This window comes from Mauremys reevesii, linkage group 1 (genome assembly GCF_016161935.1).
Source record: "Mauremys reevesii isolate NIE-2019 linkage group 1, ASM1616193v1, whole genome shotgun sequence".
In the NCBI taxonomy this organism is placed as follows: domain Eukaryota; kingdom Metazoa; phylum Chordata; order Testudines; family Geoemydidae; genus Mauremys; species Mauremys reevesii.
In genome coordinates, this window is record NC_052623.1 from 283,281,113 (window position 1) to 283,303,676 (window position 22,564).

At 41.5% G+C, this 22,564-nt stretch overlaps 1 long non-coding RNA gene across 1 annotated transcript in view; it reads left to right on the top strand.

Annotated features, from left to right (window-relative positions):
• Window positions 1-303: 303 nt before the first annotated feature.
• The window catches only part of LOC120385946, a 35,156-nt gene continuing 12,895 nt past the window's right edge, over window positions 304-22,564 (top strand). The window contains exons 1-3 of the long non-coding RNA XR_005589447.1: window positions 304-452; window positions 859-1,080; window positions 1,218-1,375. This is a non-coding gene — a long non-coding RNA (uncharacterized LOC120385946). The remainder of the gene's footprint in view (window positions 453-858; window positions 1,081-1,217; window positions 1,376-22,564) is intronic.

Genomic DNA, 22,564 nt, shown 5'->3' on the forward strand with positions numbered 1-22,564 from the left:
GGGAAAAAAAATTCTCCCCCTACCCTCCACGAAATTTTCAGTAATAAAATTTAGTCCGGCCCCCTCACCTCCCAGAGTGTTTTGGATGGGTCACAGCCCTGCAAACTCTTATGCATGTGCTTTACTTTACTACTGTGAGCAGCCCATTTCCTTCAATGGGACTTTGCATGGCAACAAAGTGAAGTGTTTGCAGGTGTGAGGCTTACCCCTGCTTGAAGCTGATGTGCCCCATCATATCCCAAGCTGCATTGTCTTCAGTGTGCTGCAGGTCTTAGTGGACAGTCATGCTCAGAGGAAGTCCTGATGCTCATTTTATGCACTTTGCCCTGAAAAGCTTTCTTCCACAAAAGCAGGCTAAAAACCACTAAAAGTTTGAAAAAGAGCAGGAGTTGTAAGGAAAACAGTTCCAACAAGCTCCATCTGATGTGCTTTTATTTTCCACCTTTCTCCAGGTATGATCGCACCCTTCTGGTTTACCCTCCATCTGTGATTCTCTCCTAATCTTTAATCTGTGTCCCCTCTACCTCCCTCACCTGGACCACTTTCTCAAGTCAACATCCCTTGCCTTGCCTACCCTCTCATCCCTTCCTTCTTCATAAGTATTCTTCCAGCTTATACTATGAACTCTACTCCATTCAGTGACTCCTCTGCTTCTGCACTCCCAACACACTTCAGCCAACATGGCCTTTCTGAGTTTGTATCCCTAGTTCTTCCTCTGACTAGTCCTTTTTAATCTTTCTTCCTAGACACCAGCTACTAATTATTTCCACTGCCACTTCTGGGTAAGCCTGCAGTAGTGATGGTAGAAGGCAGAGACTGGAAAATGAAAAAGATCTATTATCTCTGTTGGCTTTGTAGGGATGTAGGAGCAGACAAGGAAGTGTGAGGCAGCATACAGATCCCACAATGGACAACAAGGGATTAAGGAACTGCTCTGAGCTAAGGGAGCTCCACCTTGCCACACCTGCAAGGCATGCACAGACTGAAGGAGGAGCTTAAAAGAGGAGCAGAGCCATGCACTTATTGGAAGATTAGGGAAGAGAACAGGCCTCCACCTCCTAAGGAAAGGGCTTTCTGAAGGTAGGAGCTTCCCTGATGGCCCCTCCCTGAGGGAGGGGAGGGCAGAGCCACATTCTGGTGTATCTTGAAGGGGAATCCTTCTCTGTCCCTAAGAACTCACTTTATTTGTATTTAATGTCCCTTGCTTTTTTGTTCAGGGACTACTCTGGAAGGGGAGAGACTTTAAAGTGACTTGGCTGGAGAGTAAAGTCATAGGAAGAGGCAGACCACTACAGAGGTGGAGCAACCATTGGATGGAGGTATCTGATGGGAAAAGAGATGCTATGCCATATCTAGCCACAAGGATGTGCTAGTGGTGAGTCAACCCATTTACAGAAGGGTTAGAGGGTATAGGTGGGATCCATAACCTACCAGACCCAAATACTGGGCATAAGAATTGGTTATCTGGTAAAGGAGGCACCATGTTAAAGAAAGATGAAAGGCTGCTCTCCCGATTGACCATTCAGGGGGTGGGGGGTTTCAAACTTTCTTTTAAAACACTTTGGATAAACTGTGCAGAGGGAAGGATATTCAGCAGAACTGGTAACATCCTGAAAGGAAAAGTTGTTTATTTGTTGGATTATCCATTTTCTTCCCTGAAATGACAAAATGACAAAACAGTAAAGTGTTTTTGTTTTGTTTTGTTTTGTTTGTTTGTTTGGTTTTTTTTAATGGAAACCACTCTAAGTCAGATAAATAATAGCTTGAATGACGCTGTCCTGTCTGAGCGCCATGGAACCTGACAAGGGGAGTAGTTTGACTCTTTAAGTTCCTGGACAATTTCTTAGGGTAACAACTACAGACACATGTTCATGAGGGACAACAGTAAGTTTCAACAGCTGTGACAAGCCCTCTTCTGGCATGACCACCAGAAAGCATGCTTGTGTACATGAATAATAGGCAACCTCTCATAACTTTCTAACAACAAATCTTATCAAGCTTTTCCCTCATGGAACATTACCTCATGCCCTGGCCCTGGTAATTTATGAAGGGATGGCATCATGCCATTTGATGGAGGTAACTGACATGTACTATATGAATATTTAAAGTCAACTGTACCTTTTTATAGCTGCAGTAAGAGAGCACTACATGTTACTGATACATAGTTTAAAAGAAAAGGAGATCCAGAAAAGGACAAGGGTAGATTAAAAGTCAGCAATGGTAGAAACTTCTTTCATGATATCAGAAAGGAGCCCCAGGGCTAAATTTATCTCTCTGGTACTATGTCATCAGGTTTTTGCAAGTTTTGTACATCATCTCTTTTGCACTTCATGCATTTCCTACAGGTTCATATTTGGAGCATAACTATCTTGTGGTGCTTTTTTTTTTATTATTGGTGCCAGTGTGCATTTGAGTTAGAAAAGACTTGCATATTAGTATTAATCAGTACTTTTCAGGTCACTTTGATATGTCGTTGGTTGACAAACTTATAACACTACTGTTGCAGTATCTTTTAAATTCCAGAGTAAAGGAGGGATAAATTTGCACAGAAGGGGTCATCTCTACATTTGGTAAAACCAGAGTAGAATGCTCAGACCATATTTGTTCTCTCTGCATTTCAGGATGCATCTACCTGCTGGTATATATCATACATACCTAATCCATTCATGGGAAAATGAGTCCCACAGCTGTATAAGCAGTAGGCACCAGCTTGGTTAACAGACTAATCACTGACTAATTATTTCCTGTGTTTGTATATGCTAATATGTTGACTCACTGTGGCCATACCAGGGCTGTAAAAATCTACACAGGCTTGAGTGTGGTCTGTACTTTGGATGGGAGAGTTTCATTTGAAATTGCAGGTATCATCTGAAGTAGTATTGATTCAATGGGTGGTGTATTTTCCTCTGTCTCTTCTGAACTAATTCCCTAGTATGATGCAAAGAGAATATTGATGATTAATTATGAGTTACTTAGCTTTCATGATTTCTGATGGATTTTAAAGAAAACAAAACAGTATTGTTAGTGCTTTAAGGGGGACACTTCCTTGACTAAGTGGGTTTAAGGAGACACATGAAGATGGGTGCCATTTCATAGGTAGACATACTTTATTCACACACCCTTATGAAGAGTTAGGTAGAGTTAGGTTCCACCACATATGTGGATAACTGATTCCTGTGTACTGTTCATAACACACTTTGGGCTCTCTGAATGACTGGTGATGAGATATAATGGAAAAATGATACATTGTGATAAATCAGCTGAGCAGTGATGAGTAAGCAGAAGGCAGTGTGGTAAATGTTCTGCCTCTTAATTTCCTCTTGCTCAGAAGGGACAGAGGGTGATAAGGACAGGAAGGTTCTGTGGCAGTCAGAGGGGAAGTGAGCAGAGGCAGCGTGTTGGGGGCTCTGGGAGGAACATGGGGGGGAGGGGGGGTTGCAGGCAGCTGTTGGGCTGATCACTAGAGCCTTTAGCAGCTGAAGTACCTACAGCACTTCCCTAAGCTTTTGTTCCCAGAGCATGCAACCAGAGACCAAGGTTATTACCACGTCTCTTAAGGCCAGAAGCAGTAGCAGTTTGGTAGCTACTCAATGCATTCTGTCATGGCTGTGATAGTTTCTGTTCCTGCCTTATTCCTAGCCCTCCATTCTGGGTAACCCAGCTCTGACCCTTAGCTCAGATTCATGACTTAGGCTCTGACCCTTGGCTCGGGCATCTGACCTTAGGCTCCTACTCCTGGCAAGCAACTCCTGCTCTGTCGACTAGGCATGACCACCCACATCTTGGTCTTTGATGCTACTGTTCTGGTCAGTATAGCTTTCTTTAGAAAGACACTGACCAGAGTTTGTCTGTGTATAGCATGAGATTCATCCTTTTTAATGTGGATGAGTTATTGTTCGAGTTCAGAACTGCAAATTGCCTTTCCTGAAGAATCTGAGTTGGCTACATACAAAGTATTTACTATAAACCACTGAAGTCCTGGGACTAGTTTTAACATAATTCATGTATATCAAATGTATTAATCCTGTGGAAAGGACAAAAGATGTAAATTCTTTCCAGTTGTTTAAAGGACTGAGAACACTTTCACATAGTGGTTTTGGGTATTGTACACTTTTTTTTTTGTTTTTGTTTTTTTGTTAAAAGAATAAGTGTGGGGTAAAGTAGTCAGTCACATAGGACCAGCTAAAATCATGTGTGTAGCTTTACTTCAAAATAATAAAAACTAAACAAGATGATCTGTAGATCAGAATAAAAAGTTGGGTGCAAGGAAAATGTTATTTTGGTCATAGAAGGTGATGATACTATAATTTTGATATTGCCTATTTCCTAGTAATAAGCATCTAGCAACTTTGGTAAAGTTGGTAATTACTTGGATTGTACGCTTCTGGGGGCAGGGTCTATCTTTTTGTTCTTTGTCTCTACAGTGCCTAGGTCCACGACTAGGGCTCGTACATGAAACAGCAATATAAATAATTTTATAGGATGTTATTTACTTGGCAATTACCTGGCAACCAACATTACCCTCTGTAGGTGACTGTTGGCTTCAGGATAGTTGGGGTAAGAGGAGAGGGATTTTTTTTCCAGTAACATCTTTCTTTCTATGCCTGATGAAGGGGGGGAAAAATGACTCCCCATGATGAATTCCTCTGTGTGTGTGTGTGCGCGCGCGTGCGTGCATATGATTTATTCTTAACCAACAGACTCAAAACGGCATAAGTTTGGAAAGCAGGAATATCATGTAACCCATAACTGTGTTGGGAGATAACTTTGAGATGACTGTAGTATTTTGGCTGAAGATGATTATTATTATTCCAGACTTCGTGTAACTTTTAAAATTCCTATTAAATGATTTGTGGTTCACTGCAATGTTCCGTACTAATATAGAGGGAGCACTAGAAGGGGAATTTTTTTTGTAACCATGGGAGACTGCAGAATCTATATCACACTTAACTGTTAGCTACAATGGGATTTTTGTCTCCATTAATGAAATGAAGAATGTAGGCATAGCTTAATGAGAAAAGAGTCATATTATTTCTCCTTGTCTCCCACCACCCATCAGTGCCTTCACTGGCTTCGTGTTCTTTACCCTATCAAGATCAAACTTTGTGTGATCACTTTCAAAACTCTATGTACCTGCCCCTCCCCATCTTACATCTCCTGTACTTTGCCAATGATGTGCCAGAACTGAGATTCCATTTGTTCACTTCTCCTTCATTCCCCTCCATGACTTCTGCCATTCCACTTTGTGTTCCCTGAATATGTTCAAAAAGCAGATGATTTAAAAAAATCCCTTTTTATTTCCTTATAAAATGGGATGCTTGGGTATTATAGAGGATTGCCTATATTGATATTTCAAAACACTGCCATCATCTGGGTGATCAGCAGTCATCAAGGACTTTTGCCAGTTTCTCTTGCTGAGGAACATCACACTGGTTTCCAGCAGCAGAAAATACAGGGGGTTGTGACAGCACCAGGAGTCCACAATTTACCTGGTGCTGCAGGGTGACCTGTAAGCTTCCAGTGCAGCCTCAGCAGTCGCTAGTACTGGGTGGAGAGTGTGTAACCAGGGGACTTTTGTATACGTCTTCTCTGAATTCTCCACCAATGGGGAACCTATAGAGTTGAAAGTTGCTTTTTTGTGACAAGTATCAGAGGGGTAGCCGTGTTAGTCTGGTTCTGTAGAAGCAGCAAAGAATCCTGTGGCACCTAATAGACTAACAGACGTTTTGCAGCATGAGCTTTTGTGGGTGAATACCCACTTCTTCGGATGCAAGTAGTGGAAATTTCCAGGGACAGGTTTATATATGCAAGCAAGAAGCAAGCTAGAGATAACGAGGTTAGTTCATCACCGGTTCATTCACCTGCACGTCCACCGATGTTATATATGCCATCATATGGCAGCAATGCCCCTCTGCTATGTACATCGGCCAAACTGGACAGTCTGTAAGGAAAAGGATAAATGGACACACATCAGATATTAGGAATGGCAATATACAAAAACCTGTAGGAGAACACTTCAACCTTCCTGGCCACACAATAGCAGATCTTAAGGTGGCCATCCTGCAGCAAAAAAACTTCAGGACCAGACTTCAAAGAGAAACTGCTGAGCTCCAGTTCATCTGCAAATTTGACACCATCAGCTCAGGATTAAACAAAAACTGTGAATGGCTTGCCAACTACAGAACCAGTTTCTCCTCTCTTGGTTTTCACTCAACTGCTAGAACAGGGCCTCATCCTCCCTGATTGAACTAACCTCGTTATCTCTAGCTTGCTTCTTGCTTGCATATATAAACCTGTCCCTGGAAATTTCCACTACTTGCATCCGAAGAAGTGGGTATTCACCCATGAAAGCTCATGCTGCAAAACGTCTGTTAGTCTATAAGGTGCCACAGGATTCTTTGCTGCTTTTTTGTGACATATGCTAAAGGAGGGCTGGGTGCATGCCTTCTATGGTGTGAACCCCTTGTGAGGTACAGTGGGCCTGGGAGTGTATAAATTTTGGCTCAGAAGCTGCAGTGGTGTGAAAATGTACTCAATTTTTCAGTTTAAAACTTACTCATCAGACATTTATTGGTAATTGCTATGGAAACCTGCTATAGCCTCTAGTAGTAATAGGAAGGAAAGGACAAATATATTTAAGTTGGTGATCTGGATTCTCTGCACCTTGGACTGTGTAAAGTGGACTCGACATGGCCAGCAAAGAATTCCCCTACTGTAGAGGAACACTCTGTCAGAGTAGGCCACTCATCTACCAGAAAGCCCCTTGATGTAGGCCCTGGGAGGGGGCGTTCCAAAGGCAGGAGGCAAGTACGAGAATGCAGAACTCCATCTCCACTGGTGTGAGTTAGAACGGCAAGGGAGCAGCTCTAACAGGTTGAGGCAGGGCAGCTCAGGATCAGGGAGACATAATTGGCTTCTAGGTGGTTCCTCACTTCTTGCTGCCTTTGTCCACAGCTTGGATGTAATCAAGGATCTGGTACTGAGAGTCTGTTTCCAACAGAAGATGGGGAGATAAGGGAAGAGAACAATAAAGTGGGCAAAAGGGGAAATATATTTTGGAAAGTCTATTTCTTCTATCATATGGGCAAAATATGCCAATTTGGGGGCAGCAACAGAATTGCCAACTTCCTTTTTTTAAAGGCTATTTTCTTGAAAATGTTAGGATGCTAATCTTAAGACTTCCCCCTCATATAGTCAAGTGTTTGATACAACACTAAAGTAATGCAACACTTAAACCTTGTCTGAAAGAGAGAACAATAGTTTCTTTAAATAGTAATTGATCAGTTATTTCATATACCATTATATATTGTGTACCACTAGGTGCCACCATAGCCCTAGTAATATTTATTTAAAAATCAATACTATTGATTGTGTATGTAGAAGAAGAAAGTTTTCTCACTTTCTGCTCTGACTAATCTTATTTTTCTGATAGCTCATATTGCATGCCCAACAAAATTCTAGATTCATTTGATGTTTTTTTTAATAGCTTTAATGTATTTTCTAAAGTTGGTGGTTTGACTAGATGTTCAATGATTTTGAAACCTTCAGCTACTCCATTATAAGAAGATAATGTTAATCAATAGAAATATGGGTTAGTAACATTTGTTTTAGGTTCATGAGTTAGTCACAGCTATGAACAGAATCTGTTATTGAAATGATTGTTCCTCCAAAAAGGAAACAGATTGAATTTTAGTTGTAGATAATCTTCACTGGATAGTGCAGGGGACTGGTTGTGGGATGTAGAAAAGCCAGTTGGTCATCATGGGAATTCAGTACTGTTCAAGCAACTACTAGAGCTAGTTGGAATTTTTTTGACAGAAGAGTTTTTTTTTTGTTGGAAAATACCAATTAATCAAATGCAAAGCTCTTCTTGGGAAAGGGGTAGTTTTAATGAAACTTTAAATGGGCAGGTTTTGCAGGTCCAGGGTGGAACTTGTGCTGTGAAGAGAGTACTCTCCATTATAGCCAATGGTTATGGCTTACCTGCATTGCAGGTAACATGGAAAGATTTAAAGTTCAAGTCTCTGCTCTGATTCAGGCAGAGTATGGTGTTTCCCACAGACCCCTGGATGCCAACTGGTAGAGTCATAAGGGGTGCATAGAATCATAGAATATCAGGGTTGGAAGGGACCTCAGGAGGTCATCTAGTCCAACCCCCTCCTCAAAGCAGGACCAATCCCCAACTAAATAATTTAAATAGGATTGTACAGGGATCCCCTGTGTTAGATATGTACATAATAGTTCACCAAAGGGTAGCATGTGAGATTTACTGAGGGTTAGTAGCCCACTGGTCGTCATAATCATTATGAGGTGCATATACCGATAATATTTAAGGAGTTACGTAACTATCCTGAAAATTATGCTTTTTAAGGTCTTGGCGTTAAGACAAGTCATCAGGAGGTGACATACCTTGGAGATGTTCCTTTCAGGCAGGAGGTAACTGACATCTGTCTCCCTCTCCAGCCATTAGTGCATTGTGTATTGTATGCCAACTTGCATATTGAATCAGTTGTGAATGGAGAGATTGTTTCATCCTCCAGATTTCACAAACAGCGGGGCGGGGAAGCGTGTTCCTGTTTTTGAATAAAGACACTGGATTGGTTTAGTATACCTTGTAGTGCAAAGTAACTGAATTCTTCACCTAGGAGGCAGACTGATCCTGGGCGTGTCTCATGAAAGAAGGCTCACAGGCTGCCTGGCTGTAAAGTACTGTAGGGATTTTGAGTGAACAATACTTTATTAGATATGAGAGTATCTTATTAGACTCTAGAATGCATGTTGTGATTTGATATGTAAACATTTGTTTCCAATACTCATCATTGCTGTTACTTGATTCTCTAAGCTTTGTTAAATAAACTTGTATTTGATTTCACTACAAACAAATCTAAATTTGGAACCCAATGCTCTGAGTATCCCTAGCCTCTATTGCCAGAAGCTGGGAGTGGACGACAGGGGATAGATCACTCGATGATTGCCTGTTCTGTTCTTTCCCTCTGAAGCACTTGGCATTGGCCACTGTTGGAAGGCAAGATATTTGGCTAAATGGACCATTGATCTGACCCAGTATGGCTGTTTTTATGTTCTAAGTGCTGTGAGTAAAGCAGAGCAATGATCTGAGGTGGAACTGGTAAACTGAGGGATACACTTCTTCCAGAGAAACAGCATCAGTGAATACTGTGAGGGTACAGTGGACCAGGGGTTGGGCAGTCCAGAGAGTCACTCAGATGTCTGGAGTGTCCTTATTGATAACTTGCAGAATGACAGTTGGGCCTGCAAGGCCTTGAGGGGAGTGCATGTGTTACCAGTGGGAGCTGATCCATGGCAGGCACAGACCAGGCTTCTTCATGCAAAGGGCAGGTGGTAGCCAGCTGTGTCACAATCCTGGGTATACCTGGGAAGTGTCAGACGGGCTTAAAGCTGGTTCTCCCAAGGCATTTCATCTCAAGTCCCTGCTGTTTCTGATTCACAGTGGGGACTTGAACCCTGATCCTTACATGTTTCCTGCATCCCAGGTGAGTGCCATAATCGCTAAGGAATAGCAACAGTTTCTGTCTGGCCTAGTTACTGTTTAATTATGTGTACAAGGTGGAGCAACTCCAACTCCAGAGATTGAAAGAGGCACCTGCCAGAATAGGCAATATCCTCATGGTTGGGAGAGACCAGGGTTCAAGTCCCTCCTCTGAATCCGACATAGCAAAGACGTGAACCTTCCTTTCCCATGGCTCCTGCATTTCAGAGGAGTGCCATAGCTACTGGGTTACTGGCTGTAATGGGATGGCCCCTTTCTCCCCAAATCTTTTTCCATTTTTTTTTCAAGGTTTCAGTTTTGTTCCAAAGTGGAGCAGGAAGTTTTTTCAATATCATAAAATTCTCATGGGACAAGAAACAGTTTCCTGCTCAGTCCTAGTCGCTATTGACAATTTTTTTTCAGTGTGTTAGGCATTTAGGTACTTGAGTAATAGGTGCCTTATAAATAAGTGTTATGATAGGTGGATATTTTAATGTTAAAGCATGGAGGAAGAGGATTAGTTGGAGAGGAAGAACGATGTTATGTAATATGGGTCAGTCTTAGTCTGTCCAGGCTTTTGAAAGCAACTCTATACATCGATCATGCCTAGAAGCTTAACAGGATTATTAGCGGGCATTCCTATGCTAGTAACGTGGTGCTTGTTCTTTGAGCCAAGTTTGTTGAATTCTACAGGTCTGGCAATGCTCCCCAGAATAGTAGACCTACTTTTGTCTTATCATAGTTGGCACTAGTACAAAATTACTGAAGTGTTATTACCGTAGTTGCTGAAGATGTGCTATCACTTATTTGTGCACAGTATGTAATTTATTTTCTGAGAACAGTCACATAGTGTTGAGGAAATACTGTATGCATGCATTGAAGAGCTGTATCACGAGATGAATCTGCAACACGTATTGACAAATTCTACAGAGATATTTGCCCCAAATGTTCAGAATTCAATAGATCATTAATCTTCTATCCCAAGCTTCAATAGGCTGGGCCATGGCACAGTTATCAGCTGCATCTCCAGGGATCATAAAACAGTGTTATTCCACCTGATCTCCTGCCCCCCATCAAGAATAGCAGCAGTTCAATAAAATAGCCACTTAGCTATTCTTTGGGATGAAGGTGAGTCACTACAATGGTGAATATGCCAGGAGTTTCTGTGGGGGGAGAAATTTTTTTTAACCTTTTCAATGCCTGATGCAGGCATGTGGTCCTTTGAATGGTATCTCATGTTTCCTTATGATAGATACGACTGCAAACATTGTGATCCTGGTATTCAAACCAATGTGTGCTGTTTAAGGATTTAAATATATCCCAAAGCACCTGTTGTTGGAGGTTTTTCAATATTTTTTCCTCTGGTGTACACCTGCCACACCTGCCTTCAGAAGAGAAGTTCTCCGTATCATTTTCCTTCCCATGTCACTGATCATCTGTTTCTTTTCTTTAATGAAGAATTTTAATAGTCCTTTAGAAACTAATCATTTTTTTTTTTAAATCCAAAAGAGAACTAGCATGTATTACTGATTCAGGCCTATGTTCCATTACCCAGTTCTTCCCCACATGTATCAAGCCTTCTTCACTTCCCAACATCTACCCCCAAATAAACAGCAATAGGAGCTATCAAATTTAAAATTAAAATAATTCTTTAGCTCTACAGTCCATATCAGATAGATAGTATAAACTTGCTAATTAGGAACAGCAAGTGAGAGCTCAAAGATCATTTCATGAAGGTATATCTTGAAAGATGAAGCAAAAGTAGATGCTATTCATATTCTAGAACAGAGATCGGCAACCTTTGGCACTTGGCTCACCAGGGTAAGCCCCCTGGCGGGCCGGGCTGGTTTGTTTACCTGCCGTGTCCACAGGTTCGGCCGATCGCAGCTCCCACTGGCTGCGGTTTGCTGCTCCAGGCCAATGGGGTTGGCGAGAATTGGCATGGGACGAGGGATGTGCTGGCTGCCACTTCCCGCTGCACCCATTGGCCTGGAGAGGTGAAGCATGGCCAGTGGGAGCCGTGATCGGCCAAACCTGTGGATGCGGCAGGTAAACAAATGGCCCGGCCCACCAGGGGGCTTACCCTGGCGAGCTGCATGCTAAAGGTTGCCGATCCCTGTTCTAGAAGAAAGGAGCTATCTCTTTCATTGGGATTTTGACCCTGCTATTCACTTGCTTCATAAACAAGATGGTAGAAATGCATTGGCATCACTGTAATTACAGCACATGATTTTTTTTAATTATTTTTTTTTGTCCTTCAGTTTTCCAGGGAATAATGCAGAAGGTATAGGTCACCATTATGATCTCACTTACACAGACTTCATTGTCTTGACTGGAACTACTTCTTGTTTACACTAGGGTGCAGGTTCTCCACAATATAATAGATGTGGGGCGGAGCAGATTCTGATACTTGATTGCAATGGGACTGCTTGTGATGTAAAATATTACTCAATGTCTGGAAAGCTCCCTGGATGTGAACCACTTCCTCTTCCATTCATGATCACATAACATTACTGTGGCAACTACAACATTTGCTTATACAGAATAAGAAAGTATCTGATGTATTGTTAGATTTTTTTTTAATGCAATTTGGCACCCAGGTGGTGCTGGGTTCTTATTTTTTTTCCACATAACTTGCCCCTTTCTGCAGACCGCTAGCAAGCATTCCAGGGATGACAGTTTAGGACCCTTTTGTATTAGAATAAGTGAGAGGAGAATCAACTTCAATAACTTTCTTCTTCAGTTTTGCCTAGGTCTGGAGAGGGCAGGGAAAATACAAATATTTTTTTTTTATTCAAGAACTGTACATTCCCTTTCATTTTCCAGACCACATTCACAGCATGCCCTCTGCCAAACAGCATTGCCAAAGTCAGTACTATGGCTCTAGCAGACGCAGAGGAGACTAAAGGTAGAGTATCAACAGGATGTTTAATAAGATATGAAATATCTTCAGGATAGAAAGGAAATTTATATAGTCAAAGAGTTCAGAGAATATCTTTTCAAATAATTCCTTAAAGAAATTCAGAAGTACTTAGTCATTAAATTATTTTATAATGTAAAAACTTCCATCCTTTCTAACTCTAGAATGGTACTAAAGAATTAAGCTCATATTTTTAGTTTTTGTGAGTCTTGATTACCTTATCCTTCTGCTTTTTTAGCTTTAATTTCAACAATTAAAGTTTATTGATCCAGACCCAAGATTCTAGATGACACTAAATCTATTTCTGACTCAAAAGAGGCAAAACTAGTCTGTGTATTGTACAGCAGAGTAAAGTGTTTTCAGAGAAACATTAGTCATTATGTCAGAAACCATATATATTTAGGGGTAGCTTGTTGATCTGCAGTCTAAATACTTTTAAGAGCAGAAAGAGCTAGCAGAGACTGGAAAGGATTTGGAGGAGAGAAACAGTTTGCCTCTCCTGCAGGTGTCATTGTAATGTCAGTAAAGATCAATATTGTCACCTTTACCACTCTTTCTTTAAGGCGTAACTATTTTAACTGTTTTAAGAGTTTGTTTTATAGTAGTGTCTAAAGGCCTTAATAGAGATCAAGGCTCCACTGTGCTAGCCACTGTACAAATACACAGTAAGCAACAGTTCCTGTCTCAAAGAGCTTAAAATCTATGCAGACAAGGAAAAGTGAAGAATTAAAGCTAACAGTGCATTCCCTCTACGTCTCCACCCAAATACACAACTGCCACAGACCACAAATCATAACCTTCCCATATCCCACAAAGGGTGGGAATGGAAAGGGCAGTACGTTGGTGTGGACTTGCCTAGGGTCACAGCAGGTCAGTGGCTGATCTGCGAACAGAATCCACATCTCCTGATGCCTGGTCCAGTGCTATATACACTAGACTAGAGCATATTTCCTCCAAAATCTACCATGCTCAGACACAATTTTGAGAGCTGGAAGTAGATGACGTGATGCTTGCCACAATCAACTAATTGGTGTAGATAAGGGCAAATCATGTTCACCATCATGTCAGCAAGTTGTGACTAAACTTTTGGAATCAATGGAATGATCAGGTTTTTTTTAAATATGCCCATTGTAACATCTGAGAATACTGCATAATTTAGATGTACCTTTATGTTAAATTACATTGCTGTCAATGAAAAGTGCAATTAGCTATACCTTCCCAGGAATTATAATTGGTGATTGATCATAGCTAAGCAAATGTTTGACCAGAAAAAATGTTCTAAAATGTGCTCTGAAGGTCAGCTTTTGTGAACCACCAGGGATGGGAAGATCCATAGCCTTGGGAAGGAAGTGAGGTGTGGGGGGAATGCTGGAAGCCAGGAATCCTCTTGGAAGCAGAGTTAAGGTTGTGATTTGTAGTCTGTGGTGTGTGGTAGTTGTGTATTTGGATGGAGAAGTAGAGGGTAGGCACAGTTAGCTTTCACTCTTCACTTTCTTGCTTTTCTTTTGTGTTTAGATGTGTTATGTATAGACCAACCTTAACTGATGCACAGTGTTTCGTTTTTGTGTACAACTATATTCTTCCTTAGTGTAAGCATGCTGAAGTGAACACCAGGGATGAATTTTTTTGGCTCAGACTGGATGTTTCTAATGGATAAGGAAAGAATATTTCACAGGCAAGATGAAAATCACAGAACTATTAGCTGACAATGACTCAATAATATTGCACAATTAAAAGCATTAGAGGGGTTTTATAACACACTTTGAAATATGACACTGACTGTTGTAGGAGATAGATGAGGGGACTAAATTGCAATATTGGAACAGATTGTACTATCAATATGTTCCTTGTGGATTTTACCTGTACCTGAGGTGTCTAAAGTACAGTGCAGCTCTGTGCAGTTTGTGATCTGTTATGACTTCTTATGTTTTCTTCCTCCATGGCTAACAAAGGATCCAGTGATGCCCTGCCTTATCAGCCTTGTTATCACAAGATCCTTCATTAGCTATGCAGGAAGAAAACATAAGAATTCATAATAGATCACAATATATAACGCTTCGTTTATACCCTAATAGTTCATTAATTTTAATCCTAAGAGATAAGTGTTACATTTCATTTTTCATGTTTGGATTGAGTGCATTCAGATATGATTTGAAATTTTAATCTTACTGTAGTACAGTCTGGAGTCTGAGATGGTAAAATGTATAAAATGGATTTTTGTTGCTGCAGGGGCAAGGAATGTTTATACAGCTTCCATGACCCCTAAAATCACCTCTTCTAGAATAAAGGAAGGCTCTGTAGGGTAAGAATATCTAATTCTAGAGTGTTTAAAAGTGTAGCTACTGCTGTTTACACCTTGTGTGTGCATTACATATTTGGATATCATTTTACACCTAGGACAAGATTTTGATACCCTTATTCATGTTGAATATTGTATTACTCCATTAACGAGGCAGGTTTTTAACAGCAACTAGAAGTGGTCTTATTTTTATGGTTCTGTGATGCAAGGTCTTGGGACATATCGATAGTCAATGACACACTGATAATACAATCTTGTCTTCCTCCAACCTTAACCTTCTCCTTTCTCAAGTGCTCCCTGGGTTCCTTTAATTACATATTGCTCTGCAGGCTCAATGTCTTATGGGAGGGTGGCTTTCTTCAGGAAGATCTTATGTTCCCCTGGTTCCCCCATGTCACAAAGAATCTTCAGGGGCAGAATTCAGAGACCACTATGATGGAACTAGGAAGCTTTTTTTCACAGGGGTCTTTTGGGCTTTAGACAGGTTAGATAGAGTGCTGGATTTAGGGGAATTGCCAACCAGCGATGGGAAAACCCTTCACTGGCTCATGTAAGCTTTGAGAAAACCCTATTTTAGAATTGCCTCTGGGCTTAGTGAAAATCCTGGCATCCCAGAGAGTTTAAAAGGCCAGCATAGTGGGACCAGGATAGTGTTTCCAGTCTTGCTGTTAAATGGGGAGATGGGTTTTCTGCTCTTCATCAGGGAGGCCAGCAGATAGTTACACCCTGCACTTCTATCTGTGGATATTTAATTTAGTTTGGGAGTAGAGGACGGTCTCTGCAGAGATAGGAGTGTGTGTCCTCCTAGCTCAGAATTCCTACATCCTCAGCTGCAGCCCAGAACAGGCATTTTGTCACCTTTTAAGCAGGAAAGAAATATGCAGCTATTTGAGTTCTATTCCTAACTTGAAATCCATGGTGTTCAAGTAGCTGCAAAATTAGACTACAACCCTGAGTTGTGTGGGAAAGATGAAGTGAATGAGGACATGAGCAGAAGCAACACTGGGTACAGGTGACAGGGTGACCATCAAGACTGAAAGAGGTGTCACCATCAGTAACTCTTCTTTTCACTACTGGAGTCTTTATGGGACTGATGGTGTTTAGATAAGTCACCTAGTAATACTACCACAAAAATAGATGGTGGTGTTTAGATCAGTGTGTTTTCCTGCAGTCAGTCTTTCTGGCAGTATCACAACAACTAGTCCCCTCTTTTGTTGTCCAGCTGGGCAGAATGTTGCTCAGATCAGAATGCTGATCATTCACATAAAGTCTTGGCATCTCCCAGCCTACTTTGCTAGACCTTGTACAAATAACGCTCAATAACCACCATTTGTTAAGGTGTCTCCTTAAGCATGTCTGCTGGATATACAGTCACAGCTGGTATCTGAGATATTCTCTTGTATTTGATATTCTAGCATCTCCTTTGAGCACAATGTTTTAGAGGCCGTTCTCAGAACTGCAAACTATATGAAGCTAGCAGGAAATGGTAACACAATTTTTAGAGGAAGTTGCACAGGTGACTGGCTGACTTATCTAGCTGCATGTGGGACAAGGGAAGAGGGTGTTTTTTAAATCCCCTAGCTACCAAAAGCCCTTTCACAGTCTTGGGCCTTACTGCATTTGAGGCAGACCTTAATGTGCACACAATCTGATAGACAGCTGTTGCATGCAATACATTACCATACAATACAGAAAGACCACCCAGTTTTTAATAATTTAATCTCTTATGTTGTAATAAAAATACAAATGCAATTTACAGACATTTAAAAAACCACACAAGCATTGCCAGAGAATGCTTTGTTAGCTATTACATTAAGACCCCCCCAACTTACTACAATTGAACAATAATTGGCTGAATATTTGTACTTGCTTTACAATGTCTATAATAGCTGCTGTTTGCTCCTTGTACAAGCCTAGATTAAAAAACCCTCTCATGCCTTTGCCTTGTGTGAGGTAAAGCAGGTTAAATCAGGTCAATTAACCTGGTAGGCTGCACCTGGGAGGAGATTTAGACTTGAATGACAAGAACTAAGTGAAGGTGGAGCCCAGCTGGGAATTAGCAGGTTGAGTTTCTATAAAGGGAGTAAGTTGAGAACAGAAAAACTCCAGGGGAAGATGTCTATAGCCACTCCTTGGGAGAAAGGAGAGGTCTTTGGGGCTACAGAGTGTGTCAAAAAATCTAAGAGGGAAGTAGTCTATAGTTACTTCCTGAGAGGAGGGAGTTTGGAGGGGGGTGGAGGATAGAGCAGGGAATAGCAATGGGATCTGTGAGCAAGCACACTCTAATTGCTGGACAGAAAGTCTGTAGACTGGAACGTGGAGTAGTGGGTGGATCCAGGTTTCCCCTAGTGGCCGCTGGGAAAGAGGTATAGGATCTGCACCAGACTGGAAGACAGCTGACCCAATGGGAATTTAATACCTTGGAAGGAGAAAAATGTAGTGACCTGGATGGAGTGCTGAGCAGCAAAGAAAGTGCACCCTGAGTCCTGTAGAGAGAAGGGCCACCATACAAAGAAGGGAATGTCAGACCTGATTGCTGCTAATCCCCTGACCTAGATACAAGGAGGTGCCCCAGTGTTGAGTGAACCCTGTCAGACGTTGTTCTTCCTGTGAGTGCCTGTATAGATGTCTCAGAGGCAGATTCTACTGTGTATTGATGTAGGATTTCTCAACCTTTTGAGCTAGTGATTTATTTCAAATGGTTTCTTTTTCAGCTCTTAGGAGAGGGTTGTCTGTTGAAACCAGAAGCCTGCCTGTCAGCTTTCTGACCAGAAAACCGAGCTCTCTGATATCTATGAGCAATTCATAGTGTTTCTGGCATGGCTGGATCTCTTGACTACCTGTTTTGGAGCCAAGCATAGCTTTAAGTGCACTGCAGATGCCTTCAGAGAGGTTCTCACTAATAAAATCAATATAACATGGTTATTTCTCTTGAAATGCAACAGACTTCTGTTGATGCTAATAGTGCGTTTGTCTATTAATGTATCTCTTTATATTACAGTAGTGCCCAGGAGCCCCAACCAAGAGCAGAGCCCAGCTGCACTAGGCACTGTATACAGAGTAACAGGCCCTGCCCTGGAGCCATGGCTGGCTCTAGGTTTTTTGCTGCCCCAAGCACGTGCTTGCTTTGCTAGTGCCTAGAGCCAGTCCTGCCTGGAGCCCTTGCAAATTGGATTGACAAGACAATGAGTTTGGGGGAGGGGCTATAATATGCAAACCGGATGAGCAGCGATGATGGTCTGCAAACATCATGTAATTTCTAGTTCTTGTTTCTGAAATTTTTTTGTAGTGGGAGGATTCTGCTGAGAGGGGATTAGCTAAAGAGGGAGATTGACGGGGGAGAGGACAGTGCATGGACCCTGTTGCCTGTGCAATGAGGCTCTCCCACACATTTCTGGGGAAACCTGAGTGGTCTCATTCTGCACCCCTAGCCTCTTCCATCTCACAGTAACGTGCCTAGCTTCTGTGCTTGTTTGTCTCTGCTCCTGCTACTTGAATTTTAGTAAAAAGAACAGGAGTACTTGTGGCACCTTAAAGACTAACAAATTTATTTTAGCATGAGCTTTCGCGAAAGCTCATGCTAAAATAAATTTGTTAGTCTTTAAGGTGCCACAAGTACTCCTGTTCTTTTTGCGGATACAGACTAACACGGCTGCTACTCTGAAACTTGAATTTTAGTGAATACTAGTTATATCGGGTGACTTCAGTTCTTTATATTGCTTCCAGCCTGAGGAATTTTCGGGGTGCGAGTCAGCAGCCTGTGGCCTGAATTAGATATAGATTAATATCTTATACTTATATAGCAATCTCTTATCCCAAAAGACCCCTAACTCTTTTTTTTTTCCTGCATAGCTGATCTCCTTAACGAGCAATATGGCACGCTATCAAATCTTGGCACATTAGGTGAAGTATGATCTGAGATACCTAAAGAATTCCTCACAGCTTTCTCAGCTCCAGTTAGCTCAGACAATAATTATTAGCAGCAATAATGCTATCTAGCCAGGCTGCACTGTACCACCCTCACAGCTGTATGGGCTGGGCAAAATAAAGCAGGACTCTTTGGGACGGAAGTGATTATATGAGCAGCAAGGACTTTGCCAGCAACAGTTAGAAGAAAGAACACTGATGCAAAGACAGCCAGCTGAGTGCCCCCGGACTTTCACAGCCGCAGCTGTGGATGTCACAGATGTTAGCATACAACTTTACAATTCAAACTCTGGACATGTTTGCCCTTCCCTCTCTGTCCTATTGCCAGGCAAACTGTCCCTGCCCTCTGTCCTTTTTTCTATTGCTCCTTCTTGGGTCTCACTCAATATCTCTTTTTTCCCCCTGACACACCACTACTGTGCTTCTATTTACTTCTCTTGGCTTGACACTCCCTTCTTATGGATCCTGGTGTGTGGGGTAAGAGCAAGATGTGTCTATCATTACCTTTAATCTCTGCTTATATGTTGTGCCTCCTTTCCTATATCTCTTCCTGTTAAGAGCAGGGACTGACATCTATTTAAGGGGCCCTGATCTTCACTGATACCTTTGGGTACTAAAGCAATAATAATTTATAACCTTTAGATGAATAGCATATTTCCTCCATTTTTGTAGGGGAGGAAGTGAAGATGTCACTTCATAAACATGATGGATGGAGAGGCTGCCTCTTGGCTTTCATTGCATTGTATAACATTTCAGTCTCAGTAAAGCATTTTTGGTACTTTATCCAATAAAATGTATTTCCCACTTGCAGTGGGGGTGACACTACTTGAACTCTTGAAAAAATCTTCCAAAGTCAAACAGAAGATCTAGAAATGGACTCTGAATACCCCTATTTTTTATTGTTGTATATTAACCAGCCCATGAGACTAGTAACAAGAATAAAATCTCTTATCAAATAAATCCCAAAGATGAGGACGATAGCAAAGAGGACCATTTTAGGCTCTGAACATGCAAGGAATTTTTCCAGGGTACATGGATCTACTCATGTTGAACTTGTAGATTTAGGGCTTGAGTTTTGTAGATCTTCTACATTGTTATAGGGTGGATGACTGTTGCCACAGTTCAGAATAACTGCACCTGCTCAAGGCCAAGCTTCAAAAGGATGGATTCAGAGGTGGGTCATTTACATTCCTCTTACCACAAGTAATTTGCAGGAAATCCACTTCATATGCATTGTCCCCGAAAGTACTTTGAAACTCATACATACAATCCCACAATAACACACAAATGTTTTGTATTTTCAATGCAATGAGCTCCTAAGCACTTCACCCTAATTCAACAAAGTTTAATTTAGTTCCAAAAGGTTGGTCCAGGATATTGTCATAGTTGTCATAAATATCTTGTAGAAGTGAAAAAATGTTGGTTTTCTTTCATGCTTTGTTCCTCTTCTCATTGCTGACTTACATGTCAGTGTTCCTAAAAAAACCCAAAACTTATACTGCATATATACATTATTTGAAATGAATTTATCTTAAAATAAAAAAAGGTATTAAATGAGAACAATGTTTATCAGGGGCGGCTCTAGGAATTTTGCTGCCCCAAGCACGGCAGGCAGGCTGTCTTCAGCGGCTTGTCTGCGGATGGTCCGCCGAAGCCGCGGGACCAGCGGCCCCTCCGCAGACAAGCCGCCAAGGGCAGCCTGCCTGCCGCCCTCACGGCACTGGCAGAGCAACCCCCGTGGCTTGCTGCTCCAAGCACGCACTTAGCGTGCTGGGGCCTGGAGCCGCCCCTGATGTTTATTAAAATAGAGCAGCATGAGAGAGAATATGAACTGTCTCTTAGGTAACAGGTCTGTCCAACCTCCTTAGCCAATACAATGTAAATGGGACAACCATAGTGACTATTCAGTCAAGAAAGAGTCCATCAGATCACATCACATTTAACATTGAGTAGAGCTAACATTGCTCTTGGGCTCTCAACATGCACACACTAACAATCTCCTGTCACTCAGACTTCATTATCTCTATGCTCCCTCTAATTACATGTGGAGAGCTAAATGTAACATGCATCAATGGAAGGCCTCTTGGTAGCACAAAGTAATACCGGTACTATGAGGAAGATAGGATTTTGAGACTTGTTTTACTTGAGTTACTAGACTTGCAAGGGATTCAGAGTGCAGCGGGGGCAACAATCTTGGGAATAGAAAATGGTGGGAGAAGGGAGCAGGTAATTGTTTGTTTTATAGCAAATCTCTTGGCTGACTCAGTAAGACTAAGCATTGCAGACTTTAGAGGGAGCTATGTGTGTCCAGCCCCACAGCAGGACTGTTGATGTTACTGTAGGTGACTTGCTTAAAAGCAACTGCATAATAGGCTGCTCCAGCAGGATTGCTGTGTTCTAAGTTTTTCCAAAAGGGCTTGATTGTGTATCTACCGACAAGGAAAGCACGATCAATCCCTATCTGGAATAATAGAGTTTAGCTTCCTTAAGGACAATATCTGTACGTAGAGGCAAGAATAGTCTATTCCATATTATTTTATTATATTTCAACTTATTGTTCACAATACTATCCAACTGCTGTCTGTCTGACTTCTCAGGCCTTGCCTTCAAGCATTTGTTTTTAAAAACTTGTTTTGAATTCAGTGGGAGTCTTTCCATTGGATCAGGGCCTGAGTGCAGACGTACTGTTTGACAACCTTGGTTTATCTGGAGGTGGGGCTCAAAAGGAGGAAGGCATTTTTCTTTGATACCTAAACTGAAGCACCCCAAAACCTTGCTTTAAAGTAATTTGTCATCTTTGCTTTGTCTTTGATTCAGAGTATACACAATGGAATATTTAAACAGCAGTGATGGTGTTTCTCTGGTAAAGCCAATATAAAGCTTGGTCTGCAATGGGCTATCACTTTTAGCATGTAAGCTTGGATTCCCCCGCCCCTCCTTCTGCATAAATATATATGCTATGAAGGCTAACATGGTGACACTGTTAAGAATCAATCTTAAATAAGACGTGGCAAACAGTGAGCAAAGATGATTGACTTTACAAAATGAGACAGTTTTAATGGCAAGAAATTGATGCAACAAAAACATCAATGGTTTTGTTAGAGCTTCCCTGCTTCATTGCACATGAAAAGGAAAACAGAGAGAGGCTTTCACAGGAAAGCAAAATAGCCAGAGAATGTTCTGCTTCTAGTGCCATTTCCTTCCAGGTTGGGAGATGTTAACTCTAAGAAGGGCTGAAGAATTTCTATTAAAAAAGAGAAGAGATAAATAACATTACGAAGAATGACTTAACCACTTTTGCTGCTGCACCTCCACTCCAGCTGTGCTGCTGCAGCCTTTTGATGTTCCATTAAAATTGATAGCTATCATCTGAACTATTAGTCTGTGCCCCCAAGAAAGGATTGTCTGTAGTATGTCTTGCCCAGCTCTGGACACATTGTTGTTGCTTAACAAATAATCCTATGAATCTGTGACCTTTCCAAGGCATCTATCATATGGGTATCTAAATGCTATAGAAAGTTGTGACTTTCCTGTAGCCCTTCTGGTCATACCAGGTATTTCTTATTCAAGGTGTTTGGCACATTATGCAGTAGGAAAGCGTTAATATCTGGACCATTTACAGGCACTTCAGTTCCATTGGTAAACTTCTTTTTGGTAAAGCGTGTTTCTATCCCAGCCTACCTAACAGTACTAAAAAATAGGACTCGTCATACTAGATCCAAGTATTGGTTGATCCATGCAATATCCTTCATCTAACATCAGCCTATATATGAGAGTCAGAAAAAAGGGGAACAAATTTAGCATTACAGTGCACCTGACCATTGCACAGGGAAGGCCAAATAGCAGCGGGTTAAAGGCACAAAACTAATCCCCCACCGTCCCCATGTACACAGACTGATAAAAGAATAAG